This window comes from Musca autumnalis, unplaced genomic scaffold (assembly GCF_047663935.1).
Source record: "Musca autumnalis isolate F117 unplaced genomic scaffold, ASM4766393v1 scaffold_3, whole genome shotgun sequence".
Lineage (NCBI taxonomy): Eukaryota > Metazoa > Arthropoda > Insecta > Diptera > Muscidae > Musca > Musca autumnalis.
Window position 1 is genome coordinate 227,315,968 of NW_027411866.1, and position 14,824 is coordinate 227,330,791.

General features: G+C 27.1%; 1 protein-coding gene across 16 annotated transcripts in view; it reads right to left on the reverse strand.

Annotated features, from left to right (window-relative positions):
• LOC141399058 (uncharacterized) overlaps positions 1-14,824 on the reverse strand; it is a 118,568-nt gene that overhangs the window by 25,894 nt on the left and 77,850 nt on the right. Inside the window, exon 1 of one of the 16 annotated variants that reach the window (XM_073977082.1) lies at positions 3,666-4,170. The exons of 10 other annotated variants lie outside the window; for them this stretch is intronic. The gene's annotated coding sequence lies outside the window, so the exon portion shown is untranslated. Of the gene's footprint in view, positions 1-3,481; positions 3,590-3,665; positions 4,171-14,824 lie in introns of those variants that run through there. 5 more of the 16 variants (XM_073977071.1, XM_073977069.1, XM_073977070.1 and 2 more) reach the window with 5 other exon arrangements.

The window sequence follows — 14,824 nt, forward strand, 5'->3', positions numbered from 1 at the left end:
ACCAGGCCGACTTTTGTGACTTTGGAACGGGAGTCACCTTGGTGGAACCCGATCGTGTCGTCGAAGCCGATAGAGTCGACTTGGCTGGACCTGTCGCAAACAACACTAGTGTCCGTAAGAGATCCGGACACGTTAAAAACACGGTTTTTTTGCCTGGATTCCCGGTAGTCATGGAAGTTTTTGGACTGGTGACTGCCTCTTGGCCAGGGAACGAAATTCTTTCGATAGGTAGTGAACTCTTCTTTCGATATATAGCGAAAGCTACGATCCACCTGAATGCACTTCCTCGCGAAATGCCTCATGAAGTGAAGCTTCAACTTTATCTCCTGGAATTTCGCCTATGGAACATCTCTTTGGAATTTGTCCACGAACCTAGTACAATATTGCACCGCCCTTTTACAGCCAACTTGAAACCGCCAGTTTATTTGACATGACTTCATCCGATGTTGTTATCTAAGTTTTTGGACTAGTGACTAGCTCCGGGTCCGGGAACGGAATTAGTTTGATAGCTGTCGAACGTTTCTCACCGTGAGGATACTTCCTCTCGATGTGCTTCACGAAGCGAAGCTTTAACCTTATCTTTTGTAATTATAACTGCGAAACATCTCTGTGGATTTGTCCACGAACATAGTACAATAATGCACCGTCCTCTTATAGGCGTCCTTTCTTTCCCGGGCATTACTATTTTTGATGGTTGGGAATGTGAGAGAATGATCCATCTCTCCATACACACCCACATTCACCAAATCGTCCTGCATGGGTGGGGAACATTTCTGCTGGAAACGACTGAAGTTTTATCCCCTGAGGAAGTTGCTGTCTGAACGCATCTCTGGGCGATTAAGCTGGGATGACCGTAGTGTCCACCTTAATGTTCCCGTTGCTCAGGATAACTTTCCCGACGCAGACCTAGAGTTGCACTTTCCATAAGGATATCGATCAATTTCAATAAGGATTTCGGATAATTTGGATCAATATAGCCATCTCCGCCAGTATGTCTGTCTGGTTGGCTGGAGCGCACGATAACTCTCGAACGGATCAACCGTTTCGCTCCGAAATTTGGTAGTCGTAACATTTTGTCTAAACTTAGATCAAGTTCGAAGATGGTCCATATCGTCCACTACCTTTAGTAGGTACCCCACAAAAGATAATTTCTTAAGGGAACAAGTCTCGTTTAGGAACACCTCTCCGATCGGGCTGAAATTTTTACCATAGGTAGTCCTTGGGACCCTGATTACGACTATATATGGTCTGATCACAACTATATATATCTTTCCAGGGGGAAGTCCATACTTCCCGAGATTTAAGTAGCCGGCCTTCGGCCGGGATTTAAGACTTTCTCCTATGGGCAGGAGCAAAAGTCGTAAACGCAATCAAAAATGATACCCATATTGCCGAAGTAAAAAAAAAATGTCAAGACCCATATCTCGGGAAGTATCTACTTCCCCCGGAAAAGTTATATATCGTTGTGAACAGGGTCCCAAGGACTACCTATGGTGAAAATTTTAGCCCGATCCGAGAGGTTCCCATAAATAAAGTAATGGTGTTAAAGTAGGACTTTCCCGAAATATCAAGACCCATATCTCGGGAAGTATGGACTTCCCCCGGGAAATATATATATATATATATATATATATATATATATATATATATATATATATATATATATATATATATATATATATATATATATATAGTTCTGATCAGTGTCCCAAGGACTACCTATGGTGACAATTTCATCCCGATCCGAGAGGTGCCCCTAAACGAGACTTAAGCCTTTCTTAATATACCAGAAAGACCTCTGGGGTGATTATCCTTGCAGGTCTTGATGGTTTTTGACCCAGGCTACCTTTGCAGGCCTTACCAATATCGTATCGTATCGTTCGAATCTTAGGTAAAGGTGCTTATCGGTTCACTGCATCCGGGACCTCGCCCCAAAAGTTCAAATATAAAGTGGTACGCGCGATATCTCTTAAACGGTGTATCCGATTTGGTAGCGAATCGTAATATTTTATCCAAACTCAGTTTGAACATGTACCACATCTTTTCACTCCTTAGGGTACCTTCGTCATAAAAGTTCAACGTTTTTGTTTAAGTACAGTTTAAGGTCTCTTGGAGGAACCCATGGAAATTGTTACCCAAAAGTACTCCTTGGCGATATTACGCTTTTAGTTGGCAAGTCCATGCTTCCTGACATTATGATCCAAAAGCTCTAATACGGTGGCCATTTCAGCTGGTCTGGGGTGATATACATATGCCGAATGAAATGACACACAAAATGAGATCCACTTCAGGCACCTCCTCTGCCATGTTCGATTTAGCCATGGCCGTCCGTCCGTTCCTCTGTCTTTCCGTCTGGCTGGAACGCACGATAACTCTCAAACGGATCAGGCGATTCGGTCCAAAATTTGGCCTTCGTAATATTTTGACCAAACTTAGTATAAGTTCGAAGATGAGACATGTCGGCCCACTCCTTCGGGTACCTCCGCCACAAAAGTTCAAAACTTTTCGCTAAAATGGTATGCGGTATATCTGTTGAACGAAGTACCGATTTGGTCCAAACTTTGGATCTCCTAATATTTTGTCCAAATTTAGTTCAGCTTCGGTCTTCTCCTTAGGGTACCTCCCACACAAAAGTTCAGGATTTTTGTTAAAGTGCAGTTTAGGGTCTATTCGAAAATCCTTTTCGTATGTATACCGATGGTACTCTTTGTGGTCCGGTTTACAGCGATATTATTTTTTGTCGTGAGCAAGTAGATACTTCCAAACATAGTGGTCCAAAAATTCTAAAGTATACACTGACCAACTGAAATGACGGCAAGACGGCATAAATTACTCCCAAAATTAGATTCACTTTCAAAATTTACTATGTCGATGCATTCATTCAGGTACCAACTTTGAGCTTTAATTTAAATATTGTTATTGTTGAAAAGGATTTCGGTTGCGTAGCCGGTATTCAATTCGATATTGTCAATAGATGAAAGTTTAAATTCACACAAGCTGAGGGTAGATACTTTTTTACTTGTTTTTCTTAAGGCCTGCGTACATAAGCTGCCTTGCCTGCTTATCTTGCTTACTTCTGATTAAAGAATAAAAAAGAAAAGGGCAACCCAGTTCGAAATTTCCTCGGCCTTCTTTACTCTTTTATTTTTATTATGTCAAAAATGAAGCAGGAAAGCAAGGCAATCTGGCAGAGCAGCTTATGTACGCAGGCCTTTACAGTTTTGTCAAAAAATGCAAAAATTGTATATTCTTGCAGGTTCAGGAACAGAACTTATGTTCTTGCACCCCATAACCTCATGAGGGTTAAAACATTTACTTTCTCTCGCTACGACTTTGCTGGACTCTCTTTCACAATATTAGAATTTAATTAACACAGCAATTAAGAATTGTATTGTGAGAAATGTTTGAATATGCACTGATTTGGATTTATTTAAACGACATACACACACACCCACTCACACACATATTTGCAAATACATACATAATTTGATTATATCTTCTTGCAATTAAAAGTAATTTAAATATTGCTTTTTAATGATCGTTCCACAACATCTTAAATTGGGCCTCATTAAAAAAAAGATTTATTGGCTTTTAAAAGAAACATTTACAAATTAATGTTGTAGTTGTTACTGTTGTTTATTTTATTTTTTTTTTTCTTAACTCACCGAAAATAATATTTTTCTACATATTTACAATTAATTTTATAAACGTAATAATTTTGTATATTAATATTATTGCCCACTTTAAACGGTGGTTGTATTCTAGAACCCAGTATGAACAAATATTAGTAAGGAGCTTATTGATATTTCTTCCTCTATTCTGTTTATTTTTTTTTTCTCCTATTCAGCCTACAAACACGCCCGTATATAACTTTTGTATTTTATGTACGCGCCAAACTCAACTTAAAACGATGACTACCAGACATCAACTAAACGTTGTCGGCTTGTTTTCAAATTCAAATGACTAGAACCACCATAAGGGAGGTCAGTATTGAACTGTGAAGGGCCATTTGAAATACACACATACGATGTGGTGCAAATAGAGGAGGACAGGAGGCAAGAGCTCACGGCTTTTCTTTGTAATCAATAGCGGTTTTCCCAAGTAACACACAACGTTTGAATGTATTAGAGCAACATTTTCCGCGTTTTCGCGCTAATGTGTTTTAGAATTTTGTTGTGTGTTTTTTTCGGTTTCCTACATCGGTTTTTTGCCAGGTAGACAGAGGAGACATTATAATTGCCTTTAAATAATAATTAGTTATTTTGCGAAATGTTGCCATGCGGCAAGTTCAAACACTGAAGTGGGTCAACTTTTTTGTAAAGCGGCTACTTGAATCGACTATAAAAGAGGTTAGTAGACAGAAGTAAATTGATTAGTCAATCAGTCACTAAGCTCGGGACTTTTCTTAGGCGTCATCAGACCATCTGCTTTTTCACATGTATGATATCAGCTGTTCTGTATATTAGTATACCCAAAGTGACAACATACATGTGAAAAAGCAGATGGTCTGATGGCCGCCTTAATATTAAAGATACCCTGAAGAAAAATACAATACACTCACATTTATAAGGGCTTCTCTGTTGAATAGAATGAATTAATCAAAAATGGATTTCACGGTGGATTTCAACTGTCAATTCCATAAAAATCCATTTGAAATCCAGTAGATTACATTTATCGTATACGCAATGGAACAACAGTTGAAACCCAGTGAATTTCGTGAGTCTAAACGTATTCTAGTTGAGTTTATGTACGGTAAATGTTTCAATATCCACCCACTCGAATGTTTCATTCATTATATCAAATTTGGGTTGGTTTCATAGAAATCACAGCAAAGATTTCTATCAAACAAAAAAAGTCAGAATTACATCAGTTTTCTAGTTTTTTCTCATTGATTAATCGCCATATCGCGTTAAACGTGCGGTATTTAATCATTTCCTAAGAAAATTCCATAAATCAATCTTACATGCTGTGATATTAACCCCTAATTTGTCGTGGAGGGTGGTGGAGCTAAGAATATCAATTTATACATCTAACATCGCAAAGCCCGAAACTTTTCGTGGATCCTTTTCTACCTCTCAAGTGTCCTCCTCCGTAGTGTCACCTTCGGAATTGTCGTTAACGCTCTAAACCGTTTCCTAAAATGCGACATATTACCGGGTAATCGGGTAGTGATCTTCTACATAAAAAATAGATCCCCTAACGCCGGGGTTTTAAGCGAACACGTGTCTATCGGTGTTTTTACGTTGGCGATTACATTAGAACGGAGCCCCGTTGATACCTGGGCGCCGCAATGAGTATCAGGCTTAAATGGGGCTATGTCATGACAGCACTCAGTTTCTCCTTTTGGAAAGAAGCTCATGAATGATTTAAACTTAATTAACAAATGTTGCGGAGGAGGTACTGAATGGAATGGACCCCATTGTCCACTTTGGAAGTGGATTTTATTTTGGGAGACATTTTTTTCGGTAGGTATCGCACCTACCAGACCATCTTAAATGATCGCCGATAATTTTGGGTTTTTGGACCACCATGTCAGAAAGCATGTACTTTCCCACAAAAAACATAATATCGCTGAAAACAGGACCACAAGAATGTCTATAATTTTCCAAAGGTTCTTCGAACAGATCTTATACTGCACTTAAACAAAGAAATACTGAACTTTTGTGGGGGATGTACCATAAGATGACTACATTTGGACAAAATATTAGGAGATCCAAAGTTTGGACCAAATCTGTGCTTCGTTCAACAGATATGAACAAATTTTAAACTTTGTGGGGAGGTAACCGAAGGTGTGGACCGATATGTTTCATCTTCGAAATTATACTAAGTTTGGTCAAAATATTACGAAGACCAAGTTTTGGACCGAATCAGCTGGTCCGTTAGAGAGTTATCGTGTGCTTCAGCGAGACAGAAGGATGGATGGACGGACGGACATGGCTAAATCGGACATAGCGGAGGAGGTGCCTGAAGGTATTGGCCGCATTGTCCGTATTGCAAGTGGATCTCATTTTGTGTGTCATTTCTTTCGGTATGTGTATATCACACCAGACAAACTGGAATAGTCACCGTATAATTTAGAGCTTTTGGAAACATAGACTTGCCAACGAAAAAAAAATAATATCACCAAGGAGTACTTTCGATAAAAGTTTCCATAGGATCCTCGAAGAGACCTTAAACTGTACTTAAACAAGGCGTTGAACTTTTGAGGGAGGTACCCTAAGGAATGGAACGATGTGGTCCATTTACGAACTTAGACAGAGTTTGGATAACATATTACGAGATCCAAATTGCACAGTGGGAAAAAATACCGATCTAGCGTGCAGAAAATCAAAAAATTGACTTCAAAGAAACTATGAAAGTATAGTACAGTAGTAGAGAATTTTCACAGCTACAACATTTTCTTTCTTTTTCGGTTGCATAATATGGCAAAAATCTTCAACATACCGAAGATCGGGAGGTACTGTTCTATCGAAGCTATACCAGAAAAGCATAAAAAATACAAATTTGCTCAATATATTAATAAATGAAGTAAAATTGTCTTTGTTATTCTTACCAAATTATGGATAAACATGCAATAAAACATCGACTTTTGTTTTCTGCACGCTAGATCTGTATTTTTCCCCCACTGTGCCTTGTGGACACCAGTGGTGTCTGATGCAGGGCCAGCCGACTCGACTCCATCGGATCCAACAAGGTTTCAGCAAGTGTCACAGCTCCGCTGCCAAAGCTGCTGGGGAAACACGAGCTAGAAAGGTTCTGGAGCTCCGTATTTGCAGATACAGGTTTACAGGTCACTGCAAATAAGTTCAGTCCCTTGGCGAAGAACGGAGATATGATGGTGCGACGAGTAGTGACACTTCATAACATGCGTGTGTAAATAGTGCGGACTTCTGAGTATCCTCAGCCATGTGGTAAAAGGACGGTGCTTCGTACGCGAAGTTGGCCGCACGCCAGGTAGTTAAATGAGTCCAACCTGGGAAGGCTTGCAAATGTAGCCTAGGGCAAAAACCCCCAAAACTTCTGGTATCAATCATTGAAAAGTCTGAACTTAAGGCAGGATCAGTGATGATTCTTGGTAGCTGGTGGAATGTAGTCTATGGAATGTCAGAACTTCTGACTATATAGATGACATGAAAAGCGGCTTTGGTAAAGTCAATATTTGGAAGGATGAAATATTAAAAGATTTGCCCATCCAGACACTGCAAGCTGGCCTCGAAATCTCATGCAGAGTTGCAGTTACAAAATGGGTATTGACAGATGATTCGATAATTCAGATGTGGCAATGGTGTTGAAGCTGATGCAGAAGCTGAATGAAGGTCTCCAGACAGACAGCTGGAAGTTGGTTAACTCCTTCCAAGATGATGTGGGGTATCGTTATGAAGTTCATGATGAACTGTGAGGTCGCGAAATAGATAAAGGACTGTAAGGAAGAGTTGTACGTCGGGTTAGGGTGGCGTTGGTTCCGGAGTAACGTTAAAGAACGTAGGCAGCTTGACCCTTGCGTGGTGCAAATAAACCAGCGGCAGCCTAAACCTAAACCGAAGTAGACATCACTTTGGTTCTGGAACCCGTTTTTGCACAAAACTAAAGGCCTCGGTACATAAAAGGCATCGCATTCTTGCTTGCGCATTTCTCATAAATAAGTAAAGAACGACAGAGCAAAATTTGAACTAGTCTGCGCTTTTCCTTTTAGTTGTCGACCATAAATAACGTAAGGAAGAAAATCAGCAGCTTATGTACCGAGGCCTTAAGCGTTCTGGGTAAAACGATTGTAGTGTGTTCGGCTACAAATCAGAAGTTCGCATGATCAAATCCAGAATCGAGAGAACAAATAAAATAAAATAAAATAAAATAAAATAAAATAAAATAAAATAAAATAAAATAAAATAAAATAAAATAAAATAAAATAAAATAAAATTAAATTAAATTAAATTAAATTAAATTAAATTAAATTAAATTAAATTAAATTAAATTAAATTAAATTAAATTAAATTAAATTAAATTAAATTAAATTAAATTAAATTAAATTAAATTAAATTAAATTAAATTAAATTAAATTAAATTAAATTAAATTAAATTAAATTAAATTAAATTAAATTAAATTAAATTAAATTAAATTAAATTAAATTAAATTAAATTAAATTAAATTAAATTAAATTAAATTAAATTAAATTAAATTAAATTAAATTAAATTAAATTAAATTAAATTAAATTAAATTAAATTAAATTAAATTAAATTAAATTAAATTAAATTAAATTAAATTAAATTAAATTAAATTAAATTAAATTAAATTAAATTAAATTAAATTAAATTAAATTAAATTAAATTAAATTAAATTAAATTAAATTAAATTAAATTAAATTAAATTAAATTAAATTAAATTAAATTAAATTAAATTAAATTAAATTAAATTAAATTAAATTAAATTAAATTAAATTAAATTAAATTAAATTAAATTAAATTAAATTAAATTAAATTAAATTAAATTAAATTAAATTAAATTAAATTAAATTAAATTAAATTAAATTAAATTAAATTAAATTAAATTAAATTAAATTAAATTAAATTAAATTAAATTAAATTAAATTAAATTAAATTAAATTAAATTAAATTAAATTAAATTAAATTAAATTAAATTAAATTAAATTAAATTAAATTAAATTAAATTAAATTAAATTAAATTAAATTAAATTAAATTAAATTAAATTAAATTAAATTAAATTAAATTAAATTAAATTAAATTAAATTAAATTAAATTAAATTAAATTAAATTAAATTAAATTAAATTAAATTAAATTAAATTAAATTAAATTAAATTAAATTAAATTAAATTAAATTAAATTAAATTAAATTAAATTAAATTAAATTAAATTAAATTAAATTAAATTAAATTAAATTAAATTAAATTAAATTAAATTAAATTAAATTAAATTAAATTAAATTAAATTAAATTAAATTAAATTAAATTAAATTAAATTAAATTAAATTAAATTAAATTAAATTAAATTAAATTAAATTAAATTAAATTAAATTAAATTAAATTAAATTAAATTAAATTAAATTAAATTAAATTAAATTAAATTAAATTAAATTAAATTAAATTAAATTAAATTAAATTAAATTAAATTAAATTAAATTAAATTAAATTAAATTAAATTAAATTAAATTAAATTAAATTAAATTAAATTAAATTAAATTAAATTAAATTAAATTAAATTAAATTAAATTAAATTAAATTAAATTAAATTAAATTAAATTAAATTAAATTAAATTAAATTAAATTAAATTAAATTAAATTAAATTAAATTAAATTAAATTAAATTAAATTAAATTAAATTAAATTAAATTAAATTAAATTAAATTAAATTAAATTAAATTAAATTAAATTAAATTAAATTAAATTAAATTAAATTAAATTAAATTAAATTAAATTAAATTAAATTAAATTAAATTAAATTAAATTAAATTAAATTAAATTAAATTAAATTAAATTAAATTAAATTAAATTAAATTAAATTAAATTAAATTAAATTAAATTAAATTAAATTAAATTAAATTAAATTAAATTAAATTAAATTAAATTAAATTAAATTAAATTAAATTAAATTAAATTAAATTAAATTAAATTAAATTAAATTAAATTAAATTAAATTAAATTAAATTAAATTAAATTAAATTAAATTAAATTAAATTAAATTAAATTAAATTAAATTAAATTAAATTAAATTAAATTAAATTAAATTAAATTAAATTAAATTAAATTAAATTAAATTAAATTAAATTAAATTAAATTAAATTAAATTAAATTAAATTAAATTAAATTAAATTAAATTAAATTAAATTAAATTAAATTAAATTAAATTAAATTAAATTAAATTAAATTAAATTAAATTAAATTAAATTAAATTAAATTAAATTAAATTAAATTAAATTAAATTAAATTAAATTAAATTAAATTAAATTAAATTAAATTAAATTAAATTAAATTAAATTAAATTAAATTAAATTAAATTAAATTAAATTAAATTAAATTAAATTAAATTAAATTAAATTAAATTAAATTAAATTAAATTAAATTAAATTAAATTAAATTAAATTAAATTAAATTAAATTAAATTAAATTAAATTAAATTAAATTAAATTAAATTAAATTAAATTAAATTAAATTAAATTAAATTAAATTAAATTAAATTAAATTAAATTAAATTAAATTAAATTAAATTAAATTAAATTAAATTAAATTAAATTAAATTAAATTAAATTAAATTAAATTAAATTAAATTAAATTAAATTAAATTAAATTAAATTAAATTAAATTAAATTAAATTAAATTAAATTAAATTAAATTAAATTAAATTAAATTAAATTAAATTAAATTAAATTAAATTAAATTAAATTAAATTAAATTAAATTAAATTAAATTAAATTAAATTAAATTAAATTAAATTAAATTAAATTAAATTAAATTAAATTAAATTAAATTAAATTAAATTAAATTAAATTAAATTAAATTAAATTAAATTAAATTAAATTAAATTAAATTAAATTAAATTAAATTAAATTAAATTAAATTAAATTAAATTAAATTAAATTAAATTAAATTAAATTAAATTAAATTAAATTAAATTAAATTAAATTAAATTAAATTAAATTAAATTAAATTAAATTAAATTAAATTAAATTAAATTAAATTAAATTAAATTAAATTAAATTAAATTAAATTAAATTAAATTAAATTAAATTAAATTAAATTAAATTAAATTAAATTAAATTAAATTAAATTAAATTAAATTAAATTAAATTAAATTAAATTAAATTAAATTAAATTAAATTAAATTAAATTAAATTAAATTAAATTAAATTAAATTAAATTAAATTAAATTAAATTAAATTAAATTAAATTAAATTAAATTAAATTAAATTAAATTAAATTAAATTAAATTAAATTAAATTAAATTAAATTAAATTAAATTAAATTAAATTAAATTAAATTAAATTAAATTAAATTAAATTAAATTAAATTAAATTAAATTAAATTAAATTAAATTAAATTAAATTAAATTAAATTAAATTAAATTAAATTAAATTAAATTAAATTAAATTAAATTAAATTAAATTAAATTAAATTAAATTAAATTAAATTAAATTAAATTAAATTAAATTAAATTAAATTAAATTAAATTAAATTAAATTAAATTAAATTAAATTAAATTAAATTAAATTAAATTAAATTAAATTAAATTAAATTAAATTAAATTAAATTAAATTAAATTAAATTAAATTAAATTAAATTAAATTAAATTAAATTAAATTAAATTAAATTAAATTAAATTAAATTAAATTAAATTAAATTAAATTAAATTAAATTAAATTAAATTAAATTAAATTAAATTAAATTAAATTAAATTAAATTAAATTAAATTAAATTAAATAAAATTAAATAAAATAAAATAAAATAAAATAAAATAAAATAAAATAAAATAAAATAAAATAAAATAAAATAAAATAAAATAAAATAAAATAAAATAAAATAAAATAAAATAAAATAAAATAAAATAAAATAAAATAAAATAAAATAAAATAAAATAAAATAAAATAAAATAAAATAAAATAAAATAAAATAAAATAAAATAAAATAAAATAAAATAAAATAAAATAAAATAAAATAAAATAAAATAAAATAAAATAAAATAAAATAAAATAAAATAAAATAAAATAAAATAAAATAAAATAAAATAAAATAAAATAAAATAAAATAAAATAAAATAAAATAAAATAAAATAAAATAAAATAAAATAAAATAAAATAAAATAAAATAAAATAAAATAAAATAAAATAAAATAAAATAAAATAAAATAAAATAAAATAAAATAAAATAAAATAAAATAAAATAAAATAAAATAAAATAAAATAAAATAAAATAAAATAAAATAAAATAAAATAAAATAAAATAAAATAAAATAAAATAAAATAAAATAAAATAAAATAAAATAAAATAAAATAAAATAAAATAAAATAAAATAAAATAAAATAAAATAAAATAAAATAAAATAAAATAAAATAAAATAAAATAAAATAAAATAAAATAAAATAAAATAAAATAAAATAAAATAAAATAAAATAAAATAAAATAAAATAAAATAAAATAAAATAAAATAAAATAAAATAAAATAAAATAAAATAAAATAAAATAAAATAAAATAAAATAAAATAAAATAAAATAAAATAAAATAAAATAAAATAAAATAAAATAAAATAAAATAAAATAAAATAAAATAAAATAAAATAAAATAAAATAAAATAAAATAAAATAAAATAAAATAAAATAAAATAAAATAAAATAAAACAAAATAAAATAAAAATAAGAAGTGTGTTGAAATTGAAATTCTACTTCAAATGTTCTAAAAATAGCTTATTTTTCAACTTCTAGTGGCCGTAGAATAACTAGTGATTATGGAATAACAAGCTATTCAAAGCGACATGCCCTTGTTAAAATAATGGGTTAGTACGAGATTTTGTAGTAGTTACGACTACCGAAAAATACTACAAAAACCCATTATTTAAGAGGTTTCTACACTGTATGTTTTATAAACGTTATGCATAGCAACTGGGCCATATGCAATTCCTTCTGCACGGCCAAATGTTATTTTTCATTCGTTTTCTGTTGTTTGCGTTATTTATATTGTGAACAAACAGCGGTGTTCCTTTTGTCGTACAGACGAGAATAAAGCGCGTTCTATTCGTAAAAAATGTATATGTATATACATATGTATATCCCAATGATGGATTGACAATTTTGTATGGCTCACACCATGTGCACAAAATTAAGATCTGTAAAAAGTGACAGTCGTTATTCATTAAACAAGCCGTGTATAAGCCCCATTAGTAAGGATTTTTTGCTAGATTAGTATAGAAGTTGGCTCGAGAAGGACCTTGGTGCTAGCCTCTGTCTACATGCCGTATGAATTACCCGACCCACCAAGTCAATTAGTGCACAAACTAGGGTTTGTAATTTGCTGATGGGTTGTAATTCACGTCGATGGTTTCTCCTCGGATTTTACATATGGAACTAAAAAATTGTCATTTGAAATTTTTTTTGAAAGTTTGACAGGTTTTAGCCGATGTTAACTCAGGACAGTTTGACATTCGACCATGATACAATAAGAAGGTGGCATTATCAGCCCAGCTGATGGTAACATAATGTGTCAATTTCATTGAATTTATGTCAAATTTTGACATCTTATGTTACCAAAAACGGCAGTTGCTGCTACCTTCTTATTGTATCATGCAATCGACTATGTGTTCTGTTGTTTACAGTGACATAAAAAATCACTTTGCAAAAAAAATAAAAATGGAACATTTTCGCCCGATCATTTTTCAAAACATTCGACGTGGAAAATCGCGGCAAGAGTGCATCGATCACATTAAATCCCTGAAAGTCGATAAAGCACCATCCTATTGCACTATGAAAAACTGGTTTAATGAATTCAATCGTGGCCGACACTCGCCAAAAAACAAAAGTCGTGAGGGCAGTCCAAAAATGGCCGTTGTGCCAGATAAAAAATAAGCCGTGCGTGAGGATAATGCAATATCGTCGTGTTATATACCGTGATGTAGAGGCATCCTTGGACATTTATTCCACCCACTAATATTTTATATTGCATGAACACCTAGCCGCAAAAATGGGGTTTTCTCGTCAGATCCAGCACAATTTGACAATCGCTTAAAAATGCTCTTGTCGATTTGTGCAAAGAAATTACAAATAAATACGATCGCGGTGCTTCAGACGACGTTTATAAGATCGTCACAGACGACGAATCTTGGATCTATGCATATGCACCCAAAACAAAACAGCAATCGACGGTGAAGGTCTTCGAAAGCGAGCCGAATCCCACGAAAATTGTTCATGGAAAAATCACTTCGAAGCAAATGGTTGACAAAATGTGGAATTCATGGGTCATCCGCCGTACAGCCTTGACTTGGAACCCAATGACTTCATTTGTTTCCCGCACATCAAGAAAAGAGGCGTGATCAAGGATTTTCATCGCCAAAAGATGTAAACGCGCCTATGGTTGATTAAAATAGTACATTTAGGTCCACCATTCCTGCTATTGGATTTTTGTACAGTTATAGGCGGACTTTTACTTGTCCATTTTCTTGTTACTTGTTTTCCTGTCCATTAGCTTAATATTTTTGATTTATTTCGTCTAAATAGAATTGACCGTAAAGTTCCGAGTTATGCAGTGCGTATGATGAATAATCACTGGTTATTTATATCACTCATACACACCCATTACTGAAACAGATACATGTATGTATGTATGTATGCGAAAAATTTGGGACACATGCCAATACTACTTGCCACTTTAAGGCATAAAATAAGTACAGTTTCTTACCTATGAGCAACCATAATTATTATTAGTGATTTCTACCTTCTTCCATTTCAACTTTTTTACTTTTGTTTTTGTTTCCATCTGACCATGAGCGAGTGAGTGACCTAACAAGAAAGAATTGTTGCAAAAAGAAAAAGAAAAAAAAAATCACTACAACATTTCAGTTGGCGACCAACTGACTAAACTATTCTACAGAACTCAGTTGATGTTTTAAAAAGCGGAAATGACCTGTGTTTATTTTACAACATCAAATGGTCGGACGGTTGGTGAATGACCATTATTATATTATTTCTCCTTTACTTTCTTCTCTTAGCCTTTTTACTTTCTTTTTGTTTTTACTACTTTGTCTTGTTCTTGTCTTCCTCACTGTTCGAGGTATTTAACCAAGGTGTTGTCAGCCGTGTGTTGTTGGGATTTCCTACAAATGTTT